The following is a 26,455-nucleotide window of genomic DNA, read 5'->3' as shown; positions in this document are numbered from 1 at the left end:
CTGGCTTTCCGCTGTAATAGTGTAAGTCACTCTGTGACTCACACTATTATGAAATTTCAGCCTATAGTGTGCGGGAACAGCGTATTCAGATCACTGCTGTATGGATAATGGCGATCGCCATTTTTTTTTTTTTTCCTTGTCTTCCTTCCCTAAGCGCGCGCGTGTAGTGGGGCGGGCCAGCATATCAGCCAATCCCAGACACACACACAGCTAAGTGGACTTTTAGCCAGAGAAGCAACGGCATGTGTGATAGGATGTTCATGTCACATGTCCCTGCATTATAAAACCGGACATTTTCCTCCAGCACGCCATTATCTGCCTTCTGCATCCTTGGTGTCAGTCATCACTGGCGCAGCTCCTATCGCCGATACTGCTGTGTACACTCCATACACAGCGCTGTACAGCATAGAGATAGCACTTTCTATCAGTCCTTTTAAGGGCTCATACCGGCAGGGTCAGAGCCATAGGTGACAGGTCCGTGAAAACAGAGTTTAACAGCTACACAAGATGACAGCGTCTGTGTAGCTAAGGTCAGGGATTTCCTCGCTGCATTTCCCCATTAGGAGAGATAGAAAGGCAGGCTTCCTTTCCTTTACCCAGAGACCCACAACCCTGCCACTGTACCCTCCTGCCCTTTGCACACTCAAACTCATTGTTACTAAGCCATTATACTAGCAAACACTGAGTGAACTTAGTGGCATCCTAAACGTGGCTATTGGACTTCTGTATAGTCCCACTAGTGCAAAGATATTTGCAGCACGTCTGCCTGCATTGCACACTCAAACTCATTGTAACTAAGCCATTATACTAGCAAACACTGAGTGAACTTAGTGGCATCCTAAACGTGGCTATTGGACTTCTGTATTGTCCCACTAGTGCAAAGATATTTGCAGCACGTCTGCCTGCATTGCACACTCAAACTCATTGTTACTAAGCCATTATACTAGCAAACACTGAGTGAACTTAGTGGCATCCTAAACGTGGCTATTGGACTTCTGTATAGTCCCAATAGTGCAAAGATATTTGCAGCACGTCTGCCTGCACTGCACACTCAAACTCATTGTAACTAAGCCATTATACTAGCAAACACTGAGTGAACTTAGTGGCATCCTAAAAGTGGCTATTGGACTTCTGTATTGTCCCACTAGTGCAAAGATATTTGCAGCACGTCTGCCTGCATTGCACACTCAAACTCATTGTTACTAAGCCATTATGCTAGCAAACACTGAGTGAACTTAGTGGCATCCTAAATGTGGCTATTGGACTTCTGTATTGTCCCACTAGTGCAAAGATATTTGCAGCACGTCTGCCTGCATTGCACACTCAAACTCATTGTTACTAAGCCATTATACTAGCAAACACTGAGTGAACTTAGTGGCATCCTAAACGTGGCTATTGGACTTCTGTATAGTCCCAGTAATGCAAAGATATTTGCAGCACGTCTGCCTGCATTGCACACTCAAACTCATTGTTACTAAGCCAATATACTAGCAAACACTGAGTGAACTTAGTGGCATCCTAAACGTGGCTATTGGACTTCTGTATTGTCCCACTAGTGCAAAGATATTTGCAGCATGTCTGCCTGCACTGCACACTCAAACGCATTGTAACTAAGCCATTATACTAGCAAACACTGAGTGAACTTAGTGGCATCCTAAACGTGGCTATTGGACTTCTGTATTGGCCTAGTAGTGCAAAGATATTTGCAGCACGTCTACCTGCATTGCACACTCAAACTCATTGTTACTAAGCCATTATACTAGCAAACACTGAGTGAACTTAGTGGCATCCTAAACGTGGCTATTGGACTTCTGTATTGTCCCACTAGTGCAAAGATATTTGCAGCATGTCTGCCTGCACTGCACACTCAAACTCATTGTAACTAAGCCATTATACTAGCAAACACTGAGTGAACTTAGTGGCATCCTAAACGTGGCAATTGGACTTCTGTATTGTCCCAGTAGTGCAAAGATATTTGCAGCACGTCTGCCTGCATTGCACACTCAAACTCATTGTTACTAAGCCATTATACTAGCAATTTATGCTGCCAGTTTAAGGGCCGTAGTTGCATTGTCAGGGATAATTATTGTTGTTTATTCTGTTGTTAATAAAGCTAGACCACCGCTGCAATCTACACCACCTCTCAATTTTTACTACCACATTTTAAGTGCACAATCTTGTCGCAATCAACATGAGTGGCAAAATGACAGATGCTGGTGGAAAGGGGAAGAGGCGTGTTGTAAAAGGAAAAAAAGGGTTTGTCCGTGGGGAAGGTGGCAAAGCTCCATTAACATCTGCTGAAGATAGACCATCTACCAGCAAAAGTAAGATGTCTACTACTTACCGTGGACAATCCGATGTGCTCCCTTTTTTACGGACACGAACAACAGGAATAAAGGTAGATGATGGCCAAAAAAGGAAAATGCTTGAATGGATCTCAAGTGGTCCAACAAGTGCCCTCTCAGCCACCTCAACTACCGCATCCAAAAAACACCAGTCCTCTGAGTTGTCATCCCAATCAAACTTGCTTTCTCCCAGCTCTGAAGTCTCCATCAGCCCTGCACAGTATGGTGGAACTGAGATGGCTGAGTCTGCAGAGCTGTTCAGTCACACTATAGCCTGGGAATTAGAGGTCTGCTCCCAAGCTACAGTGAGTACAGACCAGGAAATGGTCTGCAGTGATGCCCAGAACCTTTGTGACTCTTATTCAGGCCGTGAGGACTAAGTTTCTGAGCATAATGTTGACCCTTTGTCACAAACTGTAACACCTGTGGTTATAGACAATGAGGAACATACTGATGACGATGAGACGCAGATACCAGATTGGGATGACAACTTAAATATTCGGTCAGGGCAAGAAGAGGCTCGGTCTGAGGGTGAGGGGAGTGCAAACACAACAATTGATGATGAAGTTCTAGATCCCACCTACTGTCAACCCACAGTCAGGCACTCGAGGAGGTCAACAGAGGCGGTGGAGGAGGATGCAACCGACGACGAAGTTACCTTGCGCCTTCCTGGACAGAGTCGGAGCACTGGTAGCACGTCTACAACTGCATCATCAGGGGGGGCTCAGCAGGTCGTATGCCCTCTAAGTCTTGCCTAGCCTGGTCCTTTTTTGACATAGAAAAAGATCGCCCAAATTATGTGATCTGTAAAATTTGTCGTGATTCTGTTAGTAGAGGGCAAAACCTCAGCAGTTTGACAACTTCTTCCATGAATCGTCACATGAATAAATATCATAGGTCCCGGTGGGAAGCTCACTGTGCTGCAATGCGGCCTAGCGGAGCGAACCATCCACGGCCTGCCCCTTCCAGTGCATCCGCGCGCTCTTCATCTTCTAGGACTGTGGGGACAGCTGTCACACCTGGTTTTCCACGCACAACTTCCACCACTGTAACCGCAACAGGGAGTTTGCTTGGTAGGTCGTCAGTTGGTTTGGAAGGGGAAACAAGTGCGTGTCTACAGCTCTCTCAGACATCGATAGCACCAACGTTGGATGAAGGCAACATCATGTCTACGCCTGCACTTTCCTCACAAACCTGCATTTTTCCAGGGACACCCTACTCAACACCGTCTACACACAGCAGCCAGATCTCTGTCCCTCAGATGTGGACAAATAAAAGGCCATTTCCTGCGACCCATGACAAAGCTAAGAGGTTGACTTTATCCCTCTGTAAGCTCTTGGCTACCGAAATGCTGCCTTTCCGCCTGGTGGACACACAGGATTTTAGAGACCTTATGTCTGTCGCTGTGCCCCAGTACCAGATGCCCAGTCGCCACTACTTCTCTAAGAAAGGTGTGCCCGCGCTACACCAGCATGTCGCACACAACATCACCGCTTCCTTGAGAAACTCTGTGTTTGAACGGGTGCATTTCACCACCGATACTTGGACCAGTAAGCATGGACAGGGACGTTACATGTCGCTGACTTGGCACTGGGTAACTATGGTGATAGATGGTGAAGGGTCTGCTGCACAAGTCTTGCCGTCCCCACGACTTGTGTGTCAATCCTCTGTCTGTCCAAGTTCCGCCACTGCTTCTGCCTCCTCCACCTCATCTGTGTCCTCCACCTCCGCCCCAAGCCTGCCTGGTCAGGCCACCAGCGTTCTCACTGTGCAGAAGGAATCACGCACCCCTCATTACTATGCTGGCAGCAGAGCGCAACGGCATCAGGCGGTCTTTAGCTTGACATGTCTTGGGAATAAGAGTCACACAGCTGAGGAGTTGTGGTCAGCTCTGCGGTCCGAGTTTAATAAATGGTTGTCTCCACTCAACCTGCAGCCTGGTAAGGCCGTGTGCGACAATGCTGCAAACCTGGGTGCGGCCCTTCGCCTGGGCAAGGTGACACACGTGCCTTGCATGGCTCACGTGTTGAACCTTGTTGTCCAGCAATTTTTAACACACTATCCCGGCCTAGATGGCCTTCTGACCAGGGCACGAAAACTGTCTGCTCACTTCCGCCGTTCAACCGCCGCAGCTGAGCGACTTGCATCGCTCCAGAAGTCTTTCGGCCTGCCGGTTCATCGCCTGAAATGCGATGTGGCGACACGCTGGAATTCGACTCTCCACATGTTACAGCGACTGTGGCAGCACCGCCGAGCCCTGGTGCAATACGTCATGACGTATAGCCTGGGCCAACGAGATGCAGAGGTGGGGAAGATCACCCTGATGGAGTGGTCTCAGATCAAGGACCTATGCACCCTTCTGCACAGTTTCGACATGGCGACGAATATGTTTAGCGCTGACAATGCCATTATCAGCATGACAATTCCAGTCATTTACATGCTGGAGCACACGCTAAACACTATTCGGAGTCAGGGGGTGGGACAACATGAAGGGGAGGAACTACAGGAGGATTCATATGCGCAAGACACAACAACATCACCAAGGTCCAGACGTTCATCATCACCAACGCGGCAGGCATGGGACCATGGGGGACAGGGATCAACAAGGGCGCATGGTAGCAGGCGAAATGTTGAGGAAGGTGCAGGAGAACATGAAGAAATGGAGGACGAACTGTCCATGGACATGGAAGACTCAGCGGATGAGGGAGACCTTGGTCAAATTTCAGTTGAAAGATGTTGGGGGGAGATGTCAGAGGAAGAAAGAACGGTTAGCACCTCTATGCCACAAACACAGCGTGGACTTGTCCTGCATGGCTGCTCAAGACACATGAGTGCTTTCTTGCTGCACTACCTCCAATATGACCCTCGTATTGTCAAAATTAGAAGTGATGATGACTACTGGCTTGCCACACTATTAGATCCCCGGTACAAGTCCAAATTTTGTGACATAATTCCAGCCATAGAAAGGGACGCATGTATGCAGGAGTATCAGCAGAAGCTGTTACTCGATCTTAGCTCGGCTTTTCCACCAAACAACCGTGCAGGTGCAGGGAGTGAATCTCCCAGTTGTAACTTGACAAACATGGGACGGTCTCGTCATCTTCAACAGTCTACCCGTACCAGTAGCACCCTATCTGGTGCTACTGGTAACAGCAATTTTATGGAATCTTTTCATAATTTTTTTAGACCCTCCTTTGCAAGGCCAACAGAGACAACAAGTCTGACACATAGTCAACGGCTGGAGAGGATGATACAGGAGTATCTGCAAATGAACATCGATGCCATGACTTTGCAAATGGAGCCTTGCTCATTTTGGGCTTCAAATCTTGAAAAATGCACAGAGCTCTCCAGTTACGCCTTGGAGATTTTGTCGTGTCCAGCTGCCAGCGTTGTCTCTGAACGTGTCTTCAGTGCTGCTGGGTGTGTGCTGACAGATAAGCGCACGCGTCTGTCCAGTGATAATGTGGACAGATTAACGTTCATCAAAATGAACAAGGCCTGGATCCACAAGGAATTTACTACCCCTGTGTCATCCTGGGGAGAGTAAATGCTTGTGGAATTGGAATGTGCTTGATGCAAATCAAAACATCCTGTTTGCAACTAGGGCACAAGTGCTGCCACTGATGGGGTGTCTGTGTGGCCCAATTTTTGGAAAAAAGGGAGACTCCGCTTGGAGTAACCCTTGCTTACATTGTTTTTAAAAATGATCCAAGATGCACAGCGCTGGGATCAGGAAAGACTTTGCTACCTACCCTGGGGTCATCCTGGGGACGGTTAACAATGGCGTATTTTTGAATGTGCTTGATGCAAATCTAGCTGTGAAGTGTACAACTAGGGCACAAGTGCTGCCACTGAATGGGTGGGTGTGTGTGGGGCCCAATTTTTTGAAAAAAAGGGAGACTCCAATTGGAGTAGCCCTTGCTTACATTGTTTTTAAAAATGATCCAAGATGAACAGAGCTGGGATCAGGAAAGACTTTGCTACCTACCCCGGGGTCATCCTGGGGACGGTTAACAATGGCGTATTTTTGAATGTGCATGATGCAAATCTAGCTGTGAAGTGTACAACTAGGGCACAAGTGCTGCCACTGAATGGGTGGGTGTGTGTGGGGCACAATTTTTGGAAAAAAAAGGGAGACTCCAATTGGAGTAACCCTTGCTTGCTGTGTTTTTTAAAAGGAGCCAAGATGAACAAGTCATGGTTCAGCTAAGACTTTGCTACCTAACCCGGTGTCATCCTGGGGACGGTTAAAAATGGCGTATTTTTGAATGTGCTTGATGCAAATCTAGCTGTGAAGTGTACAACTGGGGCACAACTGCTGCCACTGAAGGGGTGGGTGTGTGTGGGGCACAATTTTTGGAAAAAAAGGAAGACTCCAATTGGAGTAACCCTTGCTTACATTGTTTTTAAAAATGATCCAAGATGAACAGAGCTGGGATCAGGAAAGACTTTGCTACCTACCCCGGGGTCATCCTGGGGACGGTTAACAATGGCGTATTTTTGAATGTGCTTGATGCAAATCTAGCTGTGAAGTGTACAACTAGGGCACAAGTGCTGCCACTGAATGGGTGGGTGTGTGTGGGGCACAATTTTTGGAAAAAAAGGGAGACACCACATTGAGTAACCCTTGCTTACATTGTTTTTTAAAAGGAGCCAAGATGAAAAAGTCATGGTTCAGCAAAGACTTTGCTACATACTCCGGTGTCATCCTGGGGACGGTTAACAATGGCGTATTTTTGAATGTGCTTGATGCAAATCTAGCTGTGAAGTGTACAACTGGGGCACAACTGCTGCCACTGAAGGGGTGGGTGTGTTTGGGGCCGAATTTTTGGAAAAAAGGGAGACTCCGCTTGGAGTAACCCTTGCTTACATTGTTTTTAAAAATGATCCAAGATGAACAGAGCTGGGATCAGGAAAGACTTTGCTACCTACCCCGGGGTCATCCTGGGGACGGTTAACAATGGCGTATTTTTGAATGTGCTTGATTCAAATCTAGCTGTGAAGTGTACAACTAGGGCACAAGTGATGCCACTGAAGGGGTGGGTGTGTGTGGGGCACAATTTTTGGAAAACAAGGGAGACTCCAATTGGAGTAACCCTTGCTTGCTGTGTTTTTTAAAAGGAGCCAAGATGAACAAGTCATGGTTCAGCAAAGACTTTGCTACCTACCCCGGTGTCATCCTGGGGACGGTTAACAATGGCGTATTTTTGAATGTGCTTGATGCAAATCTAGCTGTGAAGTGTACAACTGGGGCACAACTGCTGCCACTGAAGGGGTGGGTGTGTGTGGGGCCCAATTTTTGGAAAAAAGGGAGACTCCCCTTGGAGTCACCTTGCGGTGTTTTACATGAGTTTAGAAGGGCGTGCCATGCCTATATCTGTGTCTCGTCCTCTTTTTCCTCGTTACGCTCTTTTGTTTTCGCATGAGAATTTGTTCTTTTCACTTTCCCATGTGTTTGTGTTGTGTTGTGAGTTGTTTGTCACCTTTTGGACACCTTTGAGGGTGTTTTCTAGGTGTTTTTATGTGTTTGTGAATGCCTGCCATTGTTTCCTATGCAGTTCGAGTTCGGTTCGTCGAACATTCGACGAACCGAACTCGAACGGGACCTCCGTTCGGTGAACCAAACTCGAGCCGAACCGCGATCGGTTCGCTCATCTCTTGATCTAACCTTTCTAGAAGACCATATTTTATACAAATTTCTTTTATCATACTTCTGATTCGCTCATATTATTTTGACATCATGTGCTTTAAAACTTCTTTTGGAGCTACAGTATGATTTTTTACCTCAATAATTCAACTACATCTTTTTCCCAAAACATTCCACATTTGTTTTTTTTAGATGTCTTTTCTTTGGTTGAAACTTGAAACTTCCTCTAGTGATCATCATACATCGTACTAGAGCTTCAGTTTATTATAAAACCTCCTCTCAATTAATTGCAATATTCATGGATATTACAGGTATACAACTGTGCTACCGAGCAACAATATCTTCCCTGTTGTTCAGACCTATGTAGATTTTGAGATGCCTTGAATATTTTCAAGAGTAAAACTGATACCAGGAGTGGGGTTCGAACCCACACAAATAAATATCTTAAGTCCAACGCCTTAACCACTCGGCCACCCTAGTGGTTGTTTGTCAGCTTTTAGATTGTAACTGGAGCTGATGATTGACAAAAATAGTGCAATTATTAAATTTGCACTAACAGATAGCTTCATTTTATAAGGTGACTTATCAAGAGCTGTAGACCGGCCACCAATGTAGACCATACTCTTCACTGGAAATTTCATACTCCAACTTTAACTTTCCTCTGTATATTGGCTTTCATTTTTGCTCTATGTTTAGAAAGATGACCAAAACTGATCATTGGAATAAAATGTTACCTGGATTTATCAACAACGCTAAGTTAAAAAAATCGAGTTTCCTAAAACAAATTAATCTTTCCACATAATGTCAATGACAAGTTCGTCACTTCACTATACCCCGTGTTTTCCTAAGCAGATTTAACATTTCATCACTACCTATGCACCCTTTCCTTTTCCTTTTTTGATCTAACCTTTCTAGAAGACCATATTTTATACAAATTTCTTTTATCATACTTCTGATTCACTCATATTATTTTGACATAACGTGCTTCAAAACATCTTTTGGAGCTACAGTATGATTGTTTACCTCAAAAATTCAACTACATTTTTTTCCCAAAACATTCCACATTTGTTTTTTTTAAATGTCTTTTCTTTGGTTGAAACTTGAAACTTCCTCTAGTGATCATCATACATCGTACTAGAGCTTCAGTTTATTATAAAACCTCCTCTCAATTAATTGCAATATTCATAGATATTACAGGTATACAACTGTGATACCGAGCAACAATATCTTCCCTGTTCTTCAGACCTATGTAGATTTTGAGAAGCCTTGAATATTTTCAAGAGTAAAACTCATACCAGGTGTGGGGTTCGATCCCACGAGTATACATATCCATTGGATCTTAAGTCCAACGCCTTAACCACTCAGCCATCCTGGTGGTTACGTGCCAGCCTTTCGATTGTAACTGGAGCTGATGATTGATAAGAACAGTGCAATGATTAAATTTGCACTTAACAGATAGCTTTATTTTATGAAGTGACTTATCAAGAGCTGTAGACCGGCCACCAATGTAGACCATACGCTTCACTAGAAATTTCATACTCCAACTTTAACTTTCCTCTGTATATTGGCTTTCATTTTTGCTCTATGTTTAGAAAGATGACCAAAACTGATCATTGGAATAAAATGTTACCTGGATTTATCAACAACGCTAAGTTAAAAAAATCGAGTTTCCTAATACAAATTAATCTTTTCACATAATGTCAATGACAAGTTGATCACTTCACTATACCCCATGTTTTCCTAAGCAGATTTAACATTTCATCACTACTTATGCACCCTGTCCTTCTCCTTTTTTGATCTAACCTTTCTAGAAGACCATATTTTATACAAATTTCTTTTATCATACTTCTGATTCACTCATATTATTTTGACATAACATGCTTCAAAACTTCTTTTGGAGCTACAGTATGATTATTTACCTCAATAAATCAGCAACATATTTTCCCAAAACATTCCACATTTGTTTTTTTTAGATGTCTTTTCTTTGGTTGAAACTTGAAACTTCCTCCAGTGATCATCACACATCGTACTAGAGCTTCACTTTATTATAAAACCTCCTCTCAATTAATTGCAAAATTCATAGATATTACAGGTATACAACTGTACTACCGAGCAACAATATCTTTCCTGTTGTTTAGACCTATGTAGATTTTGAGAAGCCTTGAAGATTTTCAAGAGTAAAACTCATACCAGGAGAATTGGGTTCAAACCCACGCGGATACATATCCATTGGATCTTAAGTCCAACGCCTTAACCACTCAGCCATCCTGGTGGTTGTGTGTCAGGCATTTGATTGTAACTGGAGCTGATGATTGATAAGAACAGTGCAATCATTAAATTTGCACTAACAGATAGCTTTATTTTATAAGGTGACTTATCAAGAGCTGTAGACCGGCTACCAATGTAGACCATACTCTTCACTGGAAATTTCATACTCCAACTTTAACTTTCCTCTGTATATTGGCTTTCATTTTTGCTCTATGTTTAGAAAGATGACCAAAACTGATCATTGGAATAAAATGTTACCTGGATTTATCAACAACGCTAAGTTAAAAAAATCAAGTTTCCTAAAACAAATTAATCTTTCCACATAATGTCATGGACAAGTTCGTCACTTCACTATACCCCATGTTTTCCTAAGCAGATTTAACATTTCATCACTACCTATGCACCCTGTCCTTTTCCTTTTTTGATCTAACCTTTCTAGAAGACCATATTTTATACAAATTTCTTTTATCATATTTCTGATTCGCTCATATTATTTTGACATCATGTGCTTTAAAACTTCTTTTGGAGCTACAGTATGATTATTTACCTCAATAAATCAGCAACATATTTTCCCAAAACATTCCACATTTGTTTTTTTTAGATGTCTTTTCTTTGGTTGAAACTTGAAACTTCCTCCAGTGATCATCACACATCGTACTAGAGCTTCACTTTATTATAAAACCTCCTCTCAATTAATTGCAAAATTCATAGATATTACAGGTATACAACTGTACTACCGAGCAACAATATCTTTCCTGTTGTTTAGACCTATGTAGATTTTGAGAAGCCTTGAAGATTTTCAAGAGTAAAACTCATACCAGGAGAATTGGGTTCGAACCCACGCGGATACATATCCATTGGATCTTAAGTCCAACGCCTTAACCACTCAGCCATCCTGGTGGTTGTGTGTCAGGCATTTGATTGTAACTGGAGCTGATGATTGATAAGAACAGTGCAATCATTAAATTGGCACTAACAGATAGCTTTATTTTATAAGGTGACTTATCAAGAGCTGTAGACCGGCCACCAATGTAGACCATACTCTTCACTGGAAATTTCATACTCCAACTTTAACTTTCCTCTGTATATTGGCTTTCATTTTTGCTCTATGTTTAGAAAGATGACCAAAACTGATCATTGGAATAAAATGTTACCGGATTTATCAACAACGCTAAGTTAAAAAAATCAAGTTTCCTAAAACAAATTAATCTTTCCACATAATGTCATGGACAAGTTCGTCACTTCACTATACCCCATGTTTTCCTAAGCAGATTTAACATTTCATCACTACCTATGCACCCTGTCCTTTTCCTTTTTTGATCTAACCTTTCTAGAAGACCATATTTTATACAAATTTCATTTATCATATTTCTGATTCGCTCATATTATTTTGACATCATGTGCTTTAAAACTTCTTTTGGAGCTACAGTATGATTATTTACCTCAATAAATCAGCAACATATTTTCCCAAAACATTCCACATTTGTTTTTTTTAGATGTCTTTTCTTTGGTTGAAACTTGAAACTTCCTCCAGTGATCATCACACATCGTACTAGAGCTTCACTTTATTATAAAACCTCCTCTCAATTAATTGCAAAATTCATAGATATTACAGGTATACAACTGTGCTACCGAGCAACAATATCTTTCCTGTTGTTTAGACCTATGTAGATTTTGAGAAGCCTTGAAGATTTTCAAGAGTAAAACTCATACCAGGAGAATTGGGTTCGAACCCACGCGGATACATATCCATTGGATCTTAAGTCCAACGCCTTAACCACTCAGCCATCCTGGTGGTTGTGTGTCAGGCATTTGATTGTAACTGGAGCTGATGATTGATAAGAACAGTGCAATCATTAAATTTGCACTAACAGATAGCTTTATTTTATAAGGTGACTTATCAAGAGCTGTAGACCGGCCACCAATGTAGACCATACTCTTCACTGGAAATTTCATACTCCAACTTTAACTTTCCTCTGTATATTGGCTTTCATTTTTGCTCTATGTTTAGAAAGATGACCAAAACTGATCATTGGAATAAAATGTTACCTGGATTTATCAACAACGCTAAGTTAAAAAAATCAAGTTTCCTAAAACAAATTAATCTTTCCACATAATGTCATGGACAAGTTCGTCACTTCACTATACCCCATGTTTTCCTAAGCAGATTTAACATTTCATCACTACCTATGCACCCTGTCCTTTTCCTTTTTTGATCTAACCTTTCTAGAAGACCATATTTTATACAAATTTCTTTTATCATATTTCTGATTCGCTCATATTATTTTGACATCATGTGCTTTAAAACTTCTTTTGGAGCTACAGTATGATTATTTACCTCAATAAATCAGCAACATATTTTCCCAAAACATTCCACATTTGTTTTTTTTAGATGTCTTTTCTTTGGTTGAAACTTGAAACTTCCTCCAGTGATCATCACACATCGTACTAGAGCTTCACTTTATTATAAAACCTCCTCTCAATTAATTGCAAAATTCATAGATATTACAGGTATACAACTGTACTACCGAGCAACAATATCTTTCCTGTTGTTTAGACCTATGTAGATTTTGAGAAGCCTTGAAGATTTTCAAGAGTAAAACTCATACCAGGAGAATTGGGTTCGAACCCACGCGGATACATATCCATTGGATCTTAAGTCCAACGCCTTAACCACTCAGCCATCCTGGTGGTTGTGTGTCAGGCATTTGATTGTAACTGGAGCTGATGATTGATAAAAACAGTGCAATCATGAAATTTGCACTAACAGATAGCTTTATTTTATAAGGTGACTTATCAAGAGCTGTAGACCGGCCACCAATGTAGACCATACTCTTCACTGGAAATTTCATACTCCAACTTTAACTTTCCTCTGTATATTGGCTTTCATTTTTTCTCTATGTTTAGAAAGATGACCAAAACTGATCATTGGAATAAAATGTTACCTGGATTTATCAACAACGCTAAGTTAAAAAAATCGAGTTTCCTAATACAAATTTATCTTTCCACATAATGTCATGGACAAGTTCGTCACTTCACTATACCCCGTGTTTTCCTAAGCAGATTTAACATTTCATCACTACCTATGCACCCTGTCCTTTTCCTTTTTTGATCTAACCTTTCTAGAAGACCATATTTTATACAAATCTCTTTTATCATACTTCTGATTCACTTATATTATTTTGACATCATGTGCTTTAAAACTTTTTTTGGAGCTACAGTAGGATTGTTTACCTCCATAAATCAACTACATCTTTTTCCCAAAACATTCCACATTTGTTTTTTTTAGATGTCTTTTCTTTGGTTAAAATTGGAAACTTCCTTTAGTGATCATCATACGTCGTACTAGAGCTTCAGTTTATTATAAAACATCCACTGAATTAATTGCAATATTCATGGATATTACAGGTATACAACTGTGCTACCGAGCAACAATATCTTTCCTGTTGTTTAGACCTATGTAGATTTTGAGAAGCCTTGAAGATTTTCAAGAGTAAAACTCATACCAGGAGTGGGGTTCGAACCCACGCGGATACATATCCATTGGATCTTAAGTCCAACGCCTTAACCACTCGGCCATCCTGGTGGTTGTGTGTCAGCCTTTCGATTGTACCTGGATCTGATGATTGATAAAAACAGTGCAATCATTAAATTTGCACTAACAGACAGCTTTATTTTATAAGGTGACTTATCAAGAGCTGTAGACCGGCCACCAATGTAGACCATACTCTTCATTGGAAATTTCATACTCCAACTTTAACTTTCCTCTGTATATTGGCTTTCATTTTTGCTCTATGTTTAGAAAGATGACCAAAACTGATCATTGGAATAAAATGTTACCTGGATTTATCAACAACGCTAAGTTAAAAAAATCGAGTTTCCTAAAACAAATTAATCTTTCCACATAATGTCATGGACAAGTTCGTCACTTCACTATACCCCGTGTTTTCCTAAGCAGATTTAACATTTCATCACTACCTATGCACCCTGTCCTTTTCCTTTTTTGATCTAACCTTTCTAGAAGACCATATTTTATACAAATTTCTTTTATCATACTTCTGATTCACTTATATTACTTTGACATCATGTGCTTTAACCCCTTAAGGACGAAGCCAGTTTTGTACTTAATGACCAGGCCATTTTTTGCAATTCTGACCAGTGTCACTTTATGAGGTCATAACTCTGGAACGCTTCAACGGATCCCGGTGATTCTGACATTGTTTTTTCGTGACATATTGTACTTCATGATAGTTATAAATTTAGAACGATATTTTTTGCTTTTATTTGTGAAAAAATCGGAAATTTGATGAAAATTTTGAAAATTTTGCAATTTTCAAACTTTTAATTTTTATGCCCTTAACCCAGAGAGTTATGTCACACAAAACAGTTAATAAATAACATTTCCCACATGTCTACTTTACATTAGCGCAATTTCTGAAACAAAATGTTTTGGGGTTAGGAAGTTAGAAGGGGTCAAAGTTCATCAGCAATTTCCCATTTTTTCAACAAAATTCACAAAACCATTTTTTTAGGGACCACATCACATTTGAAGTGACTTTGAGAGGCCTAAGTGACAGAAAATACCTAAAAGTGACACCATTCTCAAAACAGCACGCCTCAAAGTACTCAAAACCACATCCAAGAAGTTTATTAACCCTTCAGGTGCTTCACAGGAACTAAAGCAAAGTGGAATGAAAAAAAGCAAAAAATAAAATTTTACCTAAAATGTTGCTCTACCCCAAATTTATTCACTTTTAGAAGAAATAACACAACAAAATGAACCCCAAAACTTGTTACCCACTTTCTTATGAACGCGCCAATACCCCACATGTGGTCAGAAACCTTTGTTTGGACAAATGGGAGGGCTCGGAACAGAAGGAGCAATATTTGAATTTTGGAAAGCAAATTTGGCTGAAATAGATTGCGGGCACCATGTTGCATTTACATGTCCACCAAGGTACCTAAACAGCAGAAACCCCTTACAAGTGACACCATTTTGGAAACTAGACCCCTTAAGGCTTCTATCTAGGGGTATAGTGAGAATTTTGGATCCACAGGTACTTCACAGATTTTGATAACGTTACGTTGTCACATTGAAAATTTTCATTTTTTTCTCAAAAATGTTGCTTTAGCATCAATTTTTTCACTTTTTCAAGAGGTAATTCCAAAAATGTGACCCCAATGTTTGTTACCCACTTTTTTATGAGCGCGGTGATACCTCACTTGTGGTCTGAAACCTTTGTTTGGAGAAATGGGAGGGCTTGGAACGGAAGGAGCAATATTTGAATTTTGGAAAGGAAATTTGGCTGAAAAAGATTGCGGGCACCATGTCGCATTTGGAGGACCCCTAAGGTACGTAAACAGCAAAAAAACACCACAAGTGACCCCATATTGGAAACTAGGCCCCTCAAGGAATTTATCTTGATGTTTGGTGAGTACCCTGAACCTCCAGGTGCTTTACAGAAGTTTATAACGTTGAGCCATGAAAATAAAAAAATAAAATTTTACCACAAAATTGTTACTTCAACCAGGTAGCTTTTTTTTTCACAAGGGTAACAGGAAAAAAATCACCATGAAATTTATTGCGCAATTTCTCCTGAGTTTGTTGATATCTTATATGTGGTGCAAATCAACTGTTTGGGCACACTACAGGGCTCAGAAGAGAAGGAGTGCAATTTGACTGCAAAATTGGCTGGAATCAATAGCGGACGCCATGTTGCATTAGGAGAACCCCTGAGGTGCCTAAGCAGTGGAGGTCCCCCACAAGTGACCCCATTCTGGAAATAAGACCCCTCAAGGCTTTAATCTAGGTGTATATTGAGCATTTTGAATCCACGAATACTTCACAGAATTTGATAAGCTTAGGTTGCCATATTGAAATTTTCATTTTTTTCACAAAAATGTTGATTTAGCGACACATTTTTCACTTTTTCAAGAGGCAACAACAAAACGTGTGCCCCACAGGTTGTTATCTAATTTCTTGTGAGCGCAGGGATACCACACATGTGGCCAAAAACCTTTGTTTGGATAAATGGGAGGGCTTGGAATGGAAGGAGCACCATTTGAATTTTGGAAAAGTTGAAGTAAATTGCGCGCACCATGTCACATTAGCAGGGCCCCTTGGGCACCTATACATCAGAAACCCCCCACAAGTGACCTCATTTTGGAAACTGGACCCCTCAAGGATTTTATTCAGGAGTATAGTAAACATTTTGAATCCACAGGTACTTCACAAAACTGTTGCTGTAGCAAAAAATTTCTCACTGTTAAGGGGGCTTTACACGCTGCGACATCGCTAATGCGGAGTCGTTAGGGTCACGGAATTGGTGACGCACATCCGGCCGCATTAGCGATGTTGCTGCGTGTGACACCGATGAGCGATTTTGCATCGTTGCAAAAACGTGCAAAATCGCTCATCGGTGACATGGGGGTCCATTCTCGATTATCGTTACTGCAGCAGTAACGATGTAGTTCGTCGCTCCTGCGGCAGCACACATCGCTATGTGTGACGCCGCAGGAACGAGGAAGCTCCCCTTACCTGCCTCCCGGCCGCTATGAGGAAGGAAGGAGGTGGGCGGGATGTTCCGGCCACTCATCTCCGCCCCTCCGCTTCTATTGGGCGGCCGCTCAGTGACGTCACTGTGACGCCACACGGACCGCCCCCTTAGAAAGGAGGCGGTTTGCCGGTCACAGCGACGTCGCCGGGCAGGTAAGTATGTGTGACGCATCTGCGCGATGTTGTGCGGCACGGGCAGCGATTGCCCGTGTCGCACAACAGATGGGGGCGGGTACCCATGCTAGCGATATCGGGACCGATATCGCAGCGTGTAAAGTAGCCTTTAGGCTATGTGGCCATGATCCAGCGACACGGCGTCTAGTACCCAGTGTCAGCCTCCTGCAGAAATGTGAGTGTTGTCCACGGGAGAACGCAGCTGCCCATGCCCACGATTTGGGTTCAGGCTGCTGTGGACTTTAGTTCTATTCTACCTGCAAAGAACACTCATCTCCGCAGCATAAATTGACATCCTGAGGCTCAGGAAGCTGCGCCACAGGTCGATTTATGCTGCGGAGAAAAGAAACACAGTGGGCACGGGATTTCTAAAAATCCTGCCACTGTGCTTCTACTGCACAACGCAGCGTTATGGACGCAGGGAAAACACTCTGCGCCCAAAACGTTGCAAACCCTGATTGTGGGCACACAGCGTAAAATGCTACAATGGATGAATGGATAGATGTCAAACATACATAACGTCCCACCCCCCTGCATATTCTAAGCTGGCGCCCTTTAGTGCCTTTCATGTGACACTAAAGGATGCCTAGCCTTGTATTTAGCCCAAAAAAAAAAAAAGAATTAAAATAAATGACGTGGAGTCCCCCCTATTTTTGATAGCCAGCTAGGGTAAAGCAGACAGCTGTAGCCTGCAAACCACAGCTGACAGCTTCATCTTGTCTGGTGATCAATTTGGAGGGCTCCCCAAGCTGTTTTGTTTTTTTAATTATTTATAAATAAATAATTAAAAAAAAAAAAACAAACGTGGGGTCCCCCCAAATTAGATCACCAGCCAAGGTGAAGCTGACAGCTGGGGTCTGGTATTCTCAGGATGGGAAGAGCCACGGTTATTGGACTCTTCCCAGCCTAAAAATAGCAGGCCGCAGCCGCCCCAGAAGTGGCGCATCCATTAGATGCGCCAATTCTGGCGCTTCGCCCCAGCTCATCCCGCGCCCTGGTGCGTTGGCTAACGGGGTAATGAATGGGGTTGATACCAGGTGTGTAATGTCACCTGGCATCAAGCCCAGCAATTAGTTATGTCACGGCGTCTATCAGATACCCGACATAACTAATTGACAGTAATAAAAAAAAAATTGACAACAAAAAAAAATTTATTTGAAAAAACACTCCCCCAAACATTCCCTGATTGACCAATTTATTGAAAAGAAAAAAAAAATCCACAATAATCCATTTGGATGTCCCACGTGCCTCTGGACCTTCTAGAATATGGGGGACACGTTCAGGGAACGTATCCCCCATTTTCTAGGAGGGCAGACCCTCCATTTGAGGAGAGTGGGTGCAAAGAATCTGCACCCACCCTCCCTGGGTCACAGCTGCACAGTGCTGAGCAGCCAGCGTCCTGAACACAGGAAGCTGTCATCTGCTCGGCACATGTGACCGGCGTCTGCAGAGAAGGAGCCGGAGGAGGGGGCCGCGGGGGATCAGAGCTGCGACAGGTATGTATGACACCGGGGGACACCGGGGAACACCAGGGTGGGGTAGGGGGGGACCCGGCAGGGCCTGGGGAGCAGGTTTCTGTCGCATGTGTTATGGCACATACGACAGAAACCATAGGAACACTGTAAATGCGGCCGGCGCGCTGCTGTGCTCGCCGGTGCGCGCGGCCATCTTGGATTTTCGGGAGGGGGTTGGGGGTCGGGGGGGGCACTTTGGGGACACCGAGGGGACCGGAGGGAACTGGGAAAAAGATTTATCTCCCATCTGGCATGTTTGATCATGCCAGATGGGAGATAAATGATTTTTTACCGGCGCGGTCATTTACTATAACTTGATGATCGGTATACGGTGTATACCGGTCATCAGGTGAGCGGGGACCGGAAAAACCGGCCCGAATCATGATCTCCAGGGTCTCAGCTACCCCCGGCAGCTGAGACCCCGGAAATTTTCTGACTCTGGGGGGCGCTAGACCCTTTTTTCCGACCGCCGTTAAAAAGCGGCGGATCGGAAAAAGTACCCTTATTTACCGCCGTTAAAAGGCGTATCGGCGGTCGTAAAGGGGTTAAAACTTCTTTTGGAGCTACAGTATGATTGTTTACTTCAATAAATCAACTACATCTTTTTCCCAAAACATTCCACATTTGGTTTTTTTAGATGTCTTTTGTTTGGTTGAAATTGGAAACTTCCTCTAGTGATCCTCATACGTCATACTAGAGCTTCAGTTTATTATAAAACATCCACTGAATTAATTGCAATATTCATGGATATTACAGGTATACAACTGTGCTACCGAGCAACAATATCTTTCCTGTTGTTTAGACCTATGTAGATTTTGAGAAGCCTTGAAGATTTTCAAGAGTAAAACTCATACCAGGAGTGGGGTTCGAACCCACGCGGATACATATCCATTGGATCTTAAGTCCAACGCCTTAACCACTCGGCCATCCTGGTGGTTGTGTGTCAGCCTTTCGATTGTACCTGGATCTGATGATTGATAAAAACAGTGCAATCATTAAATTTGCACTAACAGACAGCTTTATTTTATAAGGTGACTTATCAAGAGCTGTAGACCGGCCACCAATGTAGACCATACTCTTCATTGGAAATTTCATACTCCAACTTTAACTTTCCTCTGTATATTGGCTTTCATTTTTGCTCTATGTTTAGAAAGATGACCAAAACTGATCATTGGAATAAAATGTTACCTGGATTTATCAACAACGCTAAGTTAAAAAAATCGAGTTTCCTAAAACAAATTAATCTTTCCACATAATGTCATGGACAAGTTCGTCACTTCACTATACCCCGTGTTTTCCTAAGCAGATTTAACATTTCATCACTACCTATGCACCCTGTCCTTTTCCTTTTTTGATCTAACCTTTCTAGAAGACCATATTTTATACAAATTTCTTTTATCATACTTCTGATTCACTTATATTACTTTGACATCATGTGCTTTAAAACTTCTTTTGGAGCTACAGTATGATTGTTTACTTCAATAAATCAACTACATCTTTTTCCCAAAACATTCCACATTTGGTTTTTTTAGATGTCTTTTCTTTGGTTGAAATTGGAAACTTCCTCTAGTGATCCTCATACGTCATACTAGAGCTTCAGTTTATTATAAAACATCCACTGAATTAATTGCAATATTCATGGATATTACAGGTATACAACTGTGCTACCGAGCAACAATATCTTTCCTGTTGTTTAGACCTATGTAGATTTTGAGAAGCCTTGAAGATTTTCAAGAGTAAAACTCATACCAGGAGTGGGGTTCGAACCCACGCGGATACATATCCATTGGATCTTAAGTCCAACGCCTTAACTACTCGGCCATCCTGGTGGTTGTGTGTCAGCCTTTCGATTGTACCTGGAGCTGATGATTGATAAAAACAGTGCAATCATTAAATTTGCACTAAAAGATAGCTTTATTTTATAAGGTGACTTATCAAGAGCTGTAGACCGGCCACCAATGTAGACCATACTCTTCACTGGAAATTTCATACTCCAACTTTAACTTTCCTCTGTATATTGGCTTTCATTTTTGCTCTATGTTTAGAAAGATGACCAAAACTGATCATTGGAAAAAAATGTTACCTGGATTTATCAACAACGCTAAGTTAAAAAAATCGTGTTTCCTAATACAAATTAATCTTTCCACATAATGTCATGGACAAGTTCGTCATTTCACTATACCCCGCGTTTTCCTAAGCAGATTTAACATTTCATCACTACCTATGCACCCTGTCCTTTTCCTTTTTTGATCTAACCTTTCTAGAAGACCATACTTTATACAAATTTCTTTTATCATACTTCTGATTCACTTATATTATTTTGACATCATGTGCTTTAAAACTTCTTTTGGAGCTACAGTATGATTATTTACCTCAATAAATCAGCAACATATTTTCCCAAAACATTCCACATTTGTTTTTTTTAGATGTCTTTTCTTTGGTTGAAACTTGAAACTTCCTCTAGTGATCATCATACATCGTACTAGAGCTTCACTTTATTATAAAACCTCCTCTCAATTAATTGCAAAATTCATGGATATTACAGGTATACAACTGTGCTACCGAGCAACATTATCTTTCCTGTTGTTTAGACCTATGTAGATTTTGAGAAGCCTTGAAGATTTTCAAAACTCATACCAGGAGTGGGGTTCGAACCCATGCGGATACATATCCATTGGATCTTAAGTCCAACGCCTTAACCACTCGGCCATCCTGGTGGTTGTGTGTCAGCTTTTTGATTGTAACTGGAGCTGATGATTGATAAGAACAGTGCAATCATTAAATTTGCACTAACAGATAGCTTTATTTTATAAGGTGACTTATCAAGAGCTGTAGACCGGCCACCAATGTAGACCATACTCTTCACTGGAAATTTCAAACTTCAACTTTAAAGGAGTTATCCGACATACACTCCAAAAAAAATTGTAAGCTAATCTGTGCTGTATTGTCATATAAGTCCCCCCTACATTGTTATTTTTAGTTTTCTAACTTTTGTTCCTCTTGAATTCACCCTTTTTTCTCTGCAGCACCTTGTTTACATTCAGCTCCAACAAACATGACAATTTCCTGTATTCTTGGTTGCCAAACCTCAGTCAGAGCTGGCGCCACCCAGCCTCAGTGTCCAGAAACGCCCCCTGCCCGGCCTCAGTGTCCAGAAACGCCCCCTGCCCGGCCTCAGTGTCCAGAAACGCCCCCTGCCCTCCCTCTGCACATTCAATGGCTGTCAGTATTCTGCCCAGCACCTGACCTCTCAGCATGTGACAGAGCAGAGATCCAGCTTCTCTCATCTGTGACACAGCAATCCGCTCACATCTCATCAACAATGGTAACAGAAAGAGTTGTTACATGTTCCTCACCCCTTAGGCTACTTTCACACCTCCGGTTTTTGCTCTGCGGCACAATACGGCATTCTGCAGAAAAACCGCAACCGTTTTTTTTTACGCCGGTTGCGGTTTTTTTTGCATAGACTTACATTAGTTCCGTATTGTGCCGCAGGGGCTTGCGTTCGGTCCGGTTTTTGCCGCATGCGGCAGATTTAGCCGATGCCGCGGCCGGATAGAACATTCCTTGCAACGTTTTTTGCTCCGGCAATAAAAACCGCATCGCGCCGCATCCGGCCGCTGCGGTGCATTTTTCAATGCATGCCTATGGACGCCGGATGCGGCGCGATGCGGAAAAAACGCATCCGGTCGCCGCATGCGGTTTTTTCCACTGCGCATGCTCAGTAGCGTGCCGCAACCGGAAAAAAACGGACGGGCCGCATGTAAAAACTTATGCAAAGGATGCGGTGTTTTCGCCGCATCCGTTGCATAGGTTTCACAGCCGGATTGAGCCGCACTGCTCAAACCAGATGTGTGAAAGTAGCCTTATAGATAAATTAATACTGTGTAAGGCAGACTCTATATATCACCCAATGTGAGTCTATAGTAGATTTATACGCCATGTATGTATGGTACATGTGTGTGTGTGCGTGGTTTTATGTCATATACTTATGTGTATACATATATATATCTATATATATAATTGCCTTATTCTGTCTGTCTGTCTGTCTGTCTGTCTGTCTATCTGTCTGTCTGTCTGTCTTGCTCTAAAATTGTGTCCTTACGGTGACACAAAGCTGATTGGCCGCTGGGCTCGCCATGGCCCCGCCCCCCCCCGCACTGATTGGCCGCTTGCCCAGGCTCCGCCCGCACACGGATTGGCCTCTCGCCCCGGCACCCTGTAGGCATTGGCAACTCGGCCACGCCCCGCCCCCCTCACGCAATGCACGTTCGCTCTGGCCCCGCCCCCCGCACGCATTCCCCGAACCGACACGGAGCCACGACTCCCAGGTGAGTACTGTACCCCCGGGAGCCCACATCAGCGTACGCCACCAACCCTGCCAACACATACCCTCGCATTGCTGGGGTTGCCGCCGTATGCTGGTGTTGGCTCCCGTGCGAGCGGGGGACGGGATACGCTGGTAACCATGGTAGCATAGTTACCAGCGCATCGAGGTCCTGCAGCGGCGGAACATACACACGCACAGACATAACAACACACACACACACATACACACACATCAGATCACACTCACTCTCACACACACATCACATCGCATCTACACACTCACAACATCCTGGGATATCGCTTGCTTCTCGGCGGCGATACTGTGGAGTGACCTTCCAGGACCTGCCGGAGGATCACATGGCCAGAAGCATGTGGTATCTCCGGATGTTGTGAGTGTGAGCGCGTATGTGCGATATCTTCAGTGTGTGTGTGAGTGTATGCGATCGGATGTGTGTGAGTGTGTTCTGATGTGTGAGTGTGTGTGTGTGTGAGTGTATGCAATCGGATGTGTGTGAGTGTGTGTGTGTGAGTGTATGCGATCGGATCTGTGAGTGTCGGCAGAGGAGCACGGCATGCTGGGGGAGGCTGGGAGGAGAGAGGCTGATCCTGGGGAAGGCTGGGAGGGGGAGGCTGATGCTGGGGGAGGCTGGGATGAGAGAGGCTGATGCTGGGGTAGGCTGATGCTGGGGTAGGCTGATGCTGGGGGAGGCTGGAAGGGTGTAGGCTGATGCTGGGGTAGGCTGATGCTGGGGGAGGCTGGGAGGGTGTAGGCTGATGCTGGGGGAGGCTGAGAGGAGAGAGGCTGATGCTGGGGGAGGCTGGGAGGAGAGAGGCTGATGCTGGGGGAGGCTGGGAGGAGAGAGGCTGATGCTGGGGGAGGCTGGGAGGCGAGAGGCTGATGCTGGGGGAGGCTGGGAGGGGGAGGCTGATGCTGGGGAGGCTGGGAGGGGGAGGCTGATGCTGGGGAGGCTGGGAGGAGGGAGGCTTGGAGGGGGGAAGCTGAGAGAAGAGAGGCTGATGCTGGGGGAGGCTGAGGCTGGGAGGAGAGAGGCTGATGCTGGGGACAGAGAGGCTGATGCTGGGGACAAAGAAGCTGATGCTGGGAGGAGAGAGGCTGATGCTGGGGACAGAGAGACTGATGCTGGGAGGAGAGAGGCTGATGCTAGGAGGAGAGAGGCTGATGCTGGGAGGAGAGAGGCTGATGCAGGGGACAGAGAGGCTGATGCTGGGAGGAGAGAGGCTGATGCTGGGAGGAGAGAGGCTGATGCTGGGAGGAGAGAGGCTGATGCTGGGAGGAGAGAGACTGATGCTGGGGGCAGAGAGGCTGATGCTGGTGCAGCATGGGGGATGGAGCACGATAGGGGGTGCGCAGCATGGGGGATGGAGCACGATGGGGAGTGCGCAGCATGGGGGATGGAGCACGTTTGGGAGTGCGCAGCATGGCGGATGGAGCACGTTTGGGAGTGCGCAGCATGGCGGATGGAGCAAGTTTGGGAGTGCGCAGCATGGCGGATGGAGCACGTTTGGGAGTGTGCAGCATGGCGGATGGACCACGTTTGGGAGTGCGCAGCATGGCGGATGGAGCACGTTTGGGAGTGCGCAGCATGGCGGATGGAGCACGATGGGGGGTGCGCAGCATGGGGGATGGAGCACGATGAGAGGTGCACACCTCCCCCCAACACACACACACACACTGGGAGCCCACACACTGAGCTTGTGGGCAGAGTACGGGGTGCTGGGCAATGTGTGGGAGGGTGCAGGGAACAGGGGCGGTTACTCCACGCACTGTACAGCCCAGCAGGGAGGCGACATGCTGTTCCAGATTTGCATGTCAACATGGCCCTGCCCATGTAGACATGAAATGACCGGAAGCAGCAAAATCGCGGCAGGAGCGGTCACATGAGAGGGGCTTACAGCAGGGAAGGTAAGTGGTCTCTATCTACTTACCTGCCCCAATGTAGCCCAATGTTGTAATAATGAAAAAAACTCAAAAGAAGCCATAATGTGACATAATGTGCTTCAAACCTTCTTTTGGAGCTACAGTATGATTGTTTACCTCAATTATTCAACTACATCTTTTTCCCAAAACATTCCACATTTGTTTTTTTTTAGATGTCTTTTCTTTGGTCTTCGGTTGAAACTTGAAACTTCCTCTAGTGATCATCATACATTGTACTAGAGCTTCAGTTTATTATAAAACCTCTCAATTAATTCCAATAGTTATGGATATTACAGGTATACAACTGTGCTACCGAGCAACAATATCTTTCCTGTTGTTTAGACTTATGTAGATTTTGAGAAGCCTTAAAGATTATCAACAGTAAAACTCATACCAGGAGTGGGGTTCGAACCCACGCGGATACATATCCATTGGATCTTAAGTCCAACGCCTTAACCACTCGGCCATCCTGGTGGTTGTGTGTCAGCCTTTCGATTGTACCTGGAGCTGATGATTGAAAAAAACAGTGCAATGATTAAATTTGCACTAACAGATAGCTTTATTTTATAAGGTGACTTATCAAGAGCTGTAGACCGGCCACCAATGTAGACCACACTCTTCACTGGAAATTTCATACTCCAACTTTAACTTTCCTCTGTATATTGGCTTTCATTTTTGCTCTATGTTTAGAAAGATGACCAAAACTGATCATTGGAATAAAATGTTACCTGGATTTATCAACAACGCTAAGTTAAAAAAATCGAGTTTCCTAAAACAAATTAATCTTTCCACATAATGTCAATGACAAGTTCGTCACTTCACTATACCCCATGTTTTCCTAAGAAGATTTAACATTTCATCACTACCTATGCACCCTGTCCTTTTCCTTTTTTGATCTAACCTTTCTAGAAGACCATATTTTATACAAATTTCATTTATCATACTTCTGATTCGCTCATATTATTTTGACATAATGTGCTTCAAACCTTCTTTTGGAGCTACAGTATGATTGTTTACCTCAATTATTCAACTACATCTTTTTCCCAAAACATTCCACATTTGGCGTTTTTAGATGTCTTTTCTTTGGTTGAAATTGGAAACTTCCTCTAGTGATCATCATGCGTCGTACTAGAGCTTCAGTTTATTATAAAACATCCACTGAATTAATTGCAATATTCATAGATATTACAGGTATACAACTGTGCTACCGAGCAACAATATCTTTCCTGTTGTTTAGACCTATGTTGATTTTGAGAAGCCTTGAAGATTTTCAAGAGTAAAACTCATACCAGGAGTGGGGTTCGAACCCACGCAGATACATATCCATTGGATCTTAAGTCCAACGCCTTAACCACTCGGCCATCCTGGTGGTTGTGTGTCAGCCTTTCGATTGTACCTGGAGCTGATGATTGATAAAAACAGTGCAATCATTAAATTTGCACTAACAGACAGCTTTATTTTATAAGGTGACTTATCAAGAGCTGTAGACCGGCCACCAATGTAGACCATACTCTTCACTGGAAATTTCATACTCCAACTTTAACTTTCCTCTGTATATTGGCTTTAATTTTTGCTCTATGTTTAGAAAGATGACCAAAACTGATCATTGGAAAAAAATGTTACCTGGATTTATCAACATTGCTAAGTTAAAAAAATCGAGTTTCCTAAAACAAATTAATCTTT

The 26,455-nt window shown here is 43.4% G+C and overlaps 11 non-coding genes across 11 annotated transcripts; all 11 read right to left on the bottom strand.

The window, feature by feature from the left end:
- Positions 1 to 9,284: 9,284 nt before the first annotated feature.
- On the bottom strand, positions 9,285 to 9,367 carry TRNAL-UAA (transfer RNA leucine (anticodon UAA)). Its single transcript has one exon. It is a non-coding gene; the product is annotated as a tRNA-Leu (tRNA).
- An 812-nt stretch (positions 9,368 to 10,179) lies between these two features.
- Positions 10,180 to 10,264, bottom strand: TRNAL-UAA (transfer RNA leucine (anticodon UAA)). The gene has a single exon. It is a non-coding gene; the product is annotated as a tRNA-Leu (tRNA).
- Positions 10,265 to 11,075: 811 nt separating this feature from the next.
- TRNAL-UAA (transfer RNA leucine (anticodon UAA)) lies at positions 11,076 to 11,160 on the bottom strand. Its single transcript has one exon. It is a non-coding gene; the product is annotated as a tRNA-Leu (tRNA).
- An 810-nt stretch (positions 11,161 to 11,970) lies between these two features.
- On the bottom strand, positions 11,971 to 12,055 carry TRNAL-UAA (transfer RNA leucine (anticodon UAA)). The gene has a single exon. It is a non-coding gene; the product is annotated as a tRNA-Leu (tRNA).
- Positions 12,056 to 12,866: 811 nt separating this feature from the next.
- Positions 12,867 to 12,951, bottom strand: TRNAL-UAA (transfer RNA leucine (anticodon UAA)). The gene has a single exon. It is a non-coding gene; the product is annotated as a tRNA-Leu (tRNA).
- Positions 12,952 to 13,763: 812 nt separating this feature from the next.
- TRNAL-UAA (transfer RNA leucine (anticodon UAA)) lies at positions 13,764 to 13,846 on the bottom strand. The gene has a single exon. It is a non-coding gene; the product is annotated as a tRNA-Leu (tRNA).
- A 5,509-nt stretch (positions 13,847 to 19,355) lies between these two features.
- TRNAL-UAA (transfer RNA leucine (anticodon UAA)) lies at positions 19,356 to 19,438 on the bottom strand. The gene has a single exon. It is a non-coding gene; the product is annotated as a tRNA-Leu (tRNA).
- Positions 19,439 to 20,250: 812 nt separating this feature from the next.
- On the bottom strand, positions 20,251 to 20,333 carry TRNAL-UAA (transfer RNA leucine (anticodon UAA)). Its single transcript has one exon. It is a non-coding gene; the product is annotated as a tRNA-Leu (tRNA).
- An 805-nt stretch (positions 20,334 to 21,138) lies between these two features.
- TRNAL-UAA (transfer RNA leucine (anticodon UAA)) lies at positions 21,139 to 21,221 on the bottom strand. Its single transcript has one exon. It is a non-coding gene; the product is annotated as a tRNA-Leu (tRNA).
- Positions 21,222 to 25,163: 3,942 nt separating this feature from the next.
- On the bottom strand, positions 25,164 to 25,246 carry TRNAL-UAA (transfer RNA leucine (anticodon UAA)). Its single transcript has one exon. It is a non-coding gene; the product is annotated as a tRNA-Leu (tRNA).
- Positions 25,247 to 26,058: 812 nt separating this feature from the next.
- Positions 26,059 to 26,141, bottom strand: TRNAL-UAA (transfer RNA leucine (anticodon UAA)). Its single transcript has one exon. It is a non-coding gene; the product is annotated as a tRNA-Leu (tRNA).
- Positions 26,142 to 26,455: the final 314 nt, after the last annotated feature.

This window comes from Anomaloglossus baeobatrachus, chromosome 3 (genome assembly GCF_048569485.1).
Source record: "Anomaloglossus baeobatrachus isolate aAnoBae1 chromosome 3, aAnoBae1.hap1, whole genome shotgun sequence".
NCBI classification, from domain to species: domain Eukaryota; kingdom Metazoa; phylum Chordata; class Amphibia; order Anura; family Aromobatidae; genus Anomaloglossus; species Anomaloglossus baeobatrachus.
The sequence above is the reverse complement of the archived record's forward strand: the minus strand, read 5'-3'. Positions and strand labels throughout refer to the sequence as shown.